The sequence below is a fragment of the Spermophilus citellus genome (genome assembly GCF_964194105.1).
Source record: "Spermophilus citellus genome assembly, chromosome: X".
Taxonomy (NCBI): domain Eukaryota; kingdom Metazoa; phylum Chordata; class Mammalia; order Rodentia; family Sciuridae; genus Spermophilus; species Spermophilus citellus.
This window is the reverse complement of record NC_138190.1, coordinates 6,327,435-6,335,774: the sequence shown is the minus strand read 5'-3', so window position 1 is coordinate 6,335,774 and position 8,340 is coordinate 6,327,435.

The following is an 8,340-nucleotide window of genomic DNA, read 5'->3' as shown; positions in this document are numbered from 1 at the left end:
CAATCCTCAGTGGTGGGGGAAAAAAAACCTCAACTTTTAATTTCAGAATAGTTTTAGACTTACAGAACAGTTGCAAATACAGAGTTCTCATATACCCCAAACCTATTTTGCCCTATTATTAGCAATTTATATTTAGTATACTACATTTGTCACAAGGAATAACCATTTTGGGGGCTGGGGTTGTGGCTCAGTGGTAGAGTGCTTGTCTAACAGGTGTGAGGCACTAGGTTCAATCCTTGGCACCACATAAAAATAAAAAAAATAATAAAATAAAGGTATTGTGTTCATCTACAGCTAAAATATTTTTTAAAATAACCATTTGTGCTATATTAATATTAACTACCAGCTATGTTGTTTTGGATGGTCTTAGGATCTTGGAACAGAAAAAGATAAAAAACTATCTGGTAGGCCACATTACATTTGATCATTATGTCTCTTTAGGCTCTCCTTGGCTGTGACAGTTTTCTAAGCCTTTCTTTGTTGTGTATGACCTTAGCAGTTTTGAATAATACTGGTCCAGTATGTTGTAGAATTTCCCTCAGCTGGAATTTATTTGGTGCAATGCATTATTTTTCATTCTCATGGCTAATCTTCAGTTTAACCATAAATTATTCATCTTTTACAAATGAAAATACTGAGGCACAGAGAGGTCACAGATTTCCACCAAGGTCACACAGCTAGCAAATAGCCAATTTAAACCATGATTCAAGCTCAAGGTTGGCATGATTTCATACCACACATTTACTTTTCCTCCTTGGCCTCTGGATCCGCTAAATTTATGACAATGAATTGGTTTCTATCATGGCTACCAGGGAAAACTCTTTGTTTTTAAAACTATATTAAAAAACTATCCGACATATTAAACTAGATCAGAACAATGTCCCTAATCAGCTATTTGCTTATCAGATTATTTTCTTTAATTTCAGTGGTTGTCTTTTTTTTTTTTTTTTTCTTTTGCTGGGGCCTGGGGTGGGGAGGGAAGTTGGTTAATCCAGGAAGAACATCACAAAAAGTATTTGAAGGCCTGTGTTTCAGGGTGTGGTTCTCAAACTGTGCTTCAAGTGTCACTTGGACTGCTTCTTAGAAGGACACTTCCCTGGAATAGGGTGACCATCTGTCCCAATTTGCCAGACTTTCTGTGCTTTTTAAAACTGACACTGAGACAATCCAGAGCAAACCAGGATGGTTGATCACCCTATCATAGAGCTACTGTCACTTGCTAGGGTCCAGTAATCTGCTTTTAAATAAACTATCAAGGAGTTTATTGTAGAACACAGAAGTTTGAGGTCCATTAGATCAGATATGGAAATGAATTGCTGAAAATATTGTTTAGTTGTGGATGTTGATATTCAAGTGGATGGATGTATTTGTGCCTGAAGTTGAGGGAAAATAGTATCAACCAAATTCCAGCCCAGATAACAGCAGAGGGGATGATGCTTTTACATTGTTTAATTAAGAAAGCTACTACTTCAATTCCACATTTTAGTTACGTAATGATGGGAGCCCCCAAAGGATCTAAAGTCCTCATGAGGCTGTTAATTATCAGTTGGAATTAATAAATCTACACTAACCTAAGATAGCATTATCAACTTGGCAGCTCACCAGGGAGATTTTAAAGTCCTAATGCTCAAGTTCTCTTTCAATCAACTTCTTCAGAATCTCTGGGAAGGGACCCAAGCAGCAGTAACTTTGTACTTTGAGAACCATGGATGAAAAGCAACACTGTCCCATCTATTTAAATGGAGTATGAATTATAATTTTCTAATAGTCATTTGAAAAAGTAAAAAGAGAAGCTCATGAATTTTCAAATTTAACCCAACATGCATGACATTTTATCATTTAACCTATAATCATCATACATTATTAGTGACATTTTATGTAAATATTTTTTATGCCAAGTCTTTGAAATCTGGTGTATACTTTACCCTTACAAGACAAAAGTTTTGAAAAGAATTGCATCTGTACTGAACATGTACATTGTTGAATATGTACAACAACATCTCAATTTAAATGCTGTTTTCACCAGAAATACTTGATTTGTGTTTACATTCATGTACCTAAGTAGTTCCAAACACACTTAAAAACATTTTAGTAACTGAGTTATTAGTTCTTAAATTTAAGATTTTAAAATAAAGCCTCTCAGTCTTTCTTTTCTTTCCTTTCTCCTCCCTTCTCCTCCCTTCTCCTCCCTTCTCCTCCCTTCTCCTCCCTTCTCCTCCCTTCTCCTCCCTTCTCCTCCCTTCTCCTCCCTTCTCCTCCCCTCCCTCCCTCCCTCCCTTCCTTCCTTCCTTCCTTCCTTCCTTCCTTCCTTCCTTCCTTCCTTCCTTCCTTCCTTCCTTCCTTCCTTCCTTCGGATTGAACCCAGGGGTGCTTAACCAGTGAGCCACATTCCCAGCCCTTTTCATTTTTTTTTTTTATTTTTTAAATTTTGAAAAAGGTTCTCACTAAATTGCTTAGGACCTTGCTAAGTTACTGATGCTGACTTTGGACTTGTGATCCTCTTGCCTCAGCCTCCTGAGTCACTGAGATTACAGGTAGACACCACTACACCCAGCTAGTAACCTTCTTTCAAATGACTGAACAGACACATACAGCTGGTAGCCTTGGTGATGAACAGCACAGATCTAGGGCAGCATTTCTCAAACCTTAATTTGGGCATACAAATCACAGGGAAATCTGGCTAAAATCTAAAATCTGGTTCAAGAAGTGTAGGGTGGAGCTTGGGACTGTGCATTTCTAAGAAGCTCTCAGGTGATGCTTCTGATTCAGGCACCACACTTCGAGTGTCAAGAATCAAGAGTAATAAGGACCACCTACACTCTGATTTCTCTACTTGCTCAGTGCTGTTCTCTTAGTTCAAAGGCTCAACATGAAAACAATAATCTTTTTCAGTTAGAAAATATGTATGTGTATATATACACACATATGTAGATAATGTACTTGTATAGTCTGTCTTTCATTTCTGTGGGTTCTGAATCTGTAAATTTGACCAATTGTGGATAAAAAAAATGTTGAAAAAATATAGCATCTGTACTAAACATGTACAGACTTTTTTTGTCATTATTCCCTAAACAATGCAGTGCAATATTTATATAGCATTTACATTGCATTAGGTATTATAAGTAATGTAAAGATGATTTAAAATATATGGGAAGATATGCATAGGTTATATGCAAATATGACATCACTTTATATAATGGATTTGAGCATCTGCAGATTTTGACATCCATGGGGTTCTGGAACCAATCTCTCCACGGATACCGACGAACCACTTTGTAAGTGTGTGTGTGTGTGTGTGTGTGTGTATGTGTGTGTAATGTATATATGTCTGAACTTGTCTAGAAGCATAAGTAAGCCTTGCAAATACAAAGAACACTTCAGTGCCACATGTATTATGTCTTCACTTTATTTTAAATTAAACTCACTCTCCTTCAGCTCACTGGGACCAAACAACAGCTGAATGTTTAATCTTGATGTAAGTTCCCATATTCATTTGTTTGCTTTTTAAAATGAGTGCAGTAGGTTCCTGCATTGTGTTTCAATGCTTGAAGGTATTTAAAAAGCATTTGATGGCCCAGCCTCTCTGTGGTTTTGTGTACAGAACAGAATAAATCCCAGTTCCATTTAGTTCTCATGTATGTGGAAATTTTGAGTTCCAGTACTTGTGTTTCTTTCTGTACATGTTTTTTCATTCTTCTTCAGAAATCAGTATGAAAAGGAATTGCTTCTGAAGTGCTGGTTCAACATTTATTCAGTTATTCAATTGATTCAATTCAATTGGTTCCTCTGAGCCCAAGTTGATTTAACTTCTATGCCAGTTTCCATAAAACAAACAAACCCAAAAAACCTAAGATTGACTGAGTTCTTTTTGAGGATTTATAAACTGACAAAGTTATTTGAGCATAAGCAGCATCTAGAATCATAATGAAATTGGAGAAATTGGTCATGCTTCTCCTTTTATTACTGTTTAGTATCTTTTTAGGGGGCAAGTTTTTAGAGAGAAACCACTACTGCTTTCAGTTGTTATTGAAATCATACCATGGAAGATATGAAAGACATGGCTATTACATTTTTTTTGGAAAAAATAGAAAATCTATCAAAATTCAAGAAAAGAAAATGAAAGATAGCAGATAGGTATATCAAATAGGATTAAGAGGAAAATATTAATTTTCACTTTAATCTTATTTTTAGAATTATATTATTTATTATTGTAATGTGGGGAAATAATAATACTTATTTTGCGATATGATTACAGATACCAATAATTAGAATACCTAGCATCATCCACGAAGATGGCTACCAATTCAATGGCTGATGCTTTAGGCTAGACACTAAAGAAGTTAAAAGTCTTAAGGAAATTAAGCTGGAGCTTGGTATTAAATGCGTATTTCCTTTATCTTTTCTTTTGTCTTAACTTCATGGATATTTATAATCAAAGTTTGGAGTATATTATATTTTTTTACTTCTTGTGGATCAAGCTGCATTTAATAACAGGTAATAACAATAGTGAACATTTACTGTTTAATACATTCCAGGGTCTTATTAATTACATTATTTTAATTATTTTATTTAATTTTCATAAATACCCCCTGGAATAAATACTATTGAAGTATAATTTTAAACAGTTAAAAACACAAATATCATACAAAATCAGAATAAACTCATGTCAAACATTTATTCAACTCATTAATGATGGGAAACATTAGAGGTTAAACTAATTCCAGAAGCATTTTGAGAAAAGAAAATTTGGGGGGGGGGGGCGTACCAAGGGTTGAACCCAGGGTCGCTCGGCCACTGAGCCACATCCCCAGCCCTATTTTGTATTTTATTTAGAGACAGGGTCTCACTGAGTTGCTTAATGTCTCGAGATGCTGAGGCTAGCTTTGAACTCATGATACTCCTGTTTCAGCTTCCCAAGCCACTGGAATTACAGGCGTGGCCTGTTAAGAAAAATATATTTTGGGATAAGATTTTGAGGACACAGTTAAAACTGGTTAATATCGTTCAGAGCAATAAAATTCCAGAATGTGGGATTCTCTCTTCTATTTGATAGAAATCTATGAATTAGATTTGCTCCAAAGTATGTGAATTCTAATCAGACATATCATAGAAGGTCAAACACAGGTACATTCTGTAGATATTTAAATAACTAGATAAACCAACTGGCATCCTGTTCAGACTTTGAAAGATCATGTCATACTCATTTCACCTTTTTCCCAAGTTGGTATAATTTTGTTAACAAAATTACATTTATCTACCTTTTCTTGGTACTGGGGATTGACCCAGGGGTGCTTAACCACTAATTCATATCCCCAGCCTTTTTTATATTTTACATAGAGACAGGGCCTCACTGAGTTGCTTAGGGCCTCAGTAAGCCACTGAGGCTGACTTTAAGAGGTTGACTTGCCTCTTGCCTCAGCCTCTGCTGGGGATTACAGGTGTGCACCACTGTGCCTAGCTTATCTACCTTTTACCAATGAGAAAACTGAATTTAGAAATGTTAAATAACGTTGCATGGAAATAACAGGAAGGGGCAGAGCAAAATTAGAATCCAGGTCCTTCAGATACTTAGCTTATACCAGTTGAAACCCATCCAGATATGTCCCATAAATTTTTTATGCATATGTGTGGGTGTACTCAAACTTGCTTACAATAAGTAAGATCAGTATTTGTCATTTTTTAATCATTATCTTTGTCATGACAAATTTTTTTATTCATTTATTTATATATGGTGCTGAGGATCAAACCGAGTATCTCACACATGCAAGGCAAATGTTCTACCACTGAGCTACAGCCCCAGCCCCTAAGGTTTTTTTTTTTTAACTTCATTAAGTGAATATTGTCACATGATAGCATCAGTTACAATTATTTTGTCCTGTCAAGGATTTCGTTTTGTTTTATTTACATTAACAAGCATGCTTATACTAGAGGAATGATGGATTCTTTGCAAGGAAACCAGCCCACAATGAGTGGTGGATAAGAGACTCAGCATGTGGGAAGTCATGCCAAAGATAGACTCAAAGCAGGATATGATCTTGGGCTAAAAAAATGAAGGAAGGAGATTGACTTTGGCATCAGTGACCCAAGGAGGCTTGAGGGAAGAAAGCTGAGAAGCAAAGAACCACAAATATTGGCGTTTCCTTACTTCCCACCTCTTCAGTTTGAAGCTGTTTATACTGAATTCAGTCTGTGTTCAAAATAGGCACCAAAAATCTTGTGGGAGCTAGGATGTCAATTCGGGGATTCTGAATATTGAGCTTTCATAGTAACTTGATTCTTTGATAATTGTCTGAAGTGTTTTGGTCCTTGAAACTAATCTATGATTTATTTATAGTTGACCTTCTATTTATATGGTATTGTTCATAATCAGCATTGATTTTTGCATAAAGTATTACAGGAAAACCTCACTATTCTGACTAATTAAGGAAAGAACCACCTAACAAAAATTCTAACAGATGGATATTCTAAAATGTGTTTGTTAGCTTCTTTTAAAATAACAGGGGATAACAAAGTAGATTAAAAAAATGTTGCAGAGTGAAGAGTCTACAGCCAGAGATTTCATTTATTTATTATTTGAAACAAACTAGAACAAAAATGGGGACTTGCACTTCAGACTAATGTGCAGTAACATGGATCGAATTTATGTTCTTACCAGAAATGACCAAAAATGCATAAAATATATAAAGCAGTGTTTTTCAAGACACTGATATCAGACAACGAAGAACAGTCTGAAAAAGCAGCAGATTGTCAGATTGGATATAAATGTAAGGTTCAACTACATCTGTCTATGATTAATTAACGTTAGCTATAAAGATGGAATAGGTTAAAAGTAAATGGATGAAAACAAAAACACTAATCAACGTAAAGCTAGAGTGATTGTATTAATATCAGACAAAGTAGATTTCATAGCAAAGAATATTACCAGGTAGAAATGAGCTCATTTGTGACAGGCAGACTAGTAAAATGGCCTCCAAGATTGCTTGCCTTGGTGCCTAAATGTGATAGGTAACTATTGGATCCTCAGAGATTTAAAAAAGCAGCTATAGAGGACATGATTTGGGTGAGTATGGACAATGAATATGAACTGTGTATTAAATAATGTTATCTTAAGTAACATTTAAACATTTAACATTTAAATAACATTAAATATTTAAAATAACATTACTTAATGTTATTTTATCAATATTAAATTTCTTTGTGTGATAGTGATGTTGTGGTTAAGTAGGGTAATAGGATAATTTCCTATTTATAAGAGATGCATGCCAAAGTTTTTTGGGAAAGAGGGCTGTGAGGTCAGCCTCAGCTTTCTCTCAAGTAGGACAGACAGAGGGGGACAGAGAGAGAGCCTGCAAAGCAAATGAGACAAAATATTAGAATATGGTGGGTTTAGGCATATGGGGATTTGTTTTGCTATTCTTGTAAATTTTTCTGAAATTTGAAATCTCAAAATAAAATGTCAAGAGAAAAATGGCATATATCCTTTTTAAAAAATAATTGAAAGTGATGTCTTGAGGGGAAGGAAATAATTTGCTAATCAATTGAAGGGAAGTATTTAAAGCCCTAGTTAACTGCTCAAATATTCAAATAGGATGACAGCCAGCTTGGAGAAGGGTAGAGAAGACTTTTTTTTTTTTAAAAAAAGGAAGGTAACCATTTGTTTTTAAATGTATTTCCTCCATCTTCATTTTATGGTGGTTCTGTGCCTACACAGAAATGCAGATCAATAACCTCCCCTTGAGTTTGACTCTAGCTCTGAGAATCCTTGCTTATGGATCTTAGTCTTAAAATCTGGCAATCAGTTTTGAAATCTTGGCTGTTTCTCTGGGTGCAGACTTTCAAGCTGACTGATTTTTAATTTTTTTTTACAATATTCTAAAAAAAAACGTTTACTAATCAGTTTCCTGAGCCCATGCCTAGAGATTCAGATTCAGTGGATCTGAGGTAAGGACCTAGAAATCTGTATTCTTTCCAAAGTTTCCTCAGGAAAGATCATAACTCCCTCCTTTCTACTGAGTTGTAATTTCCCCAGGAAACTCTTAAGGCACTGTATTTTTAATAGGTGTCATTGATGCTTCTTATCATTAATAGAGTTTAGGAAATTGACCTCTAGAAAGTCTTTATGAAAACAAAAATGATGGTGCTTTACTCTGCCTTTACAAAGATCTTGTTGCCAGGTGTCCCCAGACATTGAGGTTAAGAAAAGGTGTGTGTGTGTGTGTGTGTGTGTGTGTGTGTGTGTGTGTGTGTTCACATATCTTTATGTAGGGCAAGAGGAGGATTTAGAAACTGGTATTCTAAACTGATATTTCACTAGTTGTGTTGGGAGGCTTTTATTGACTA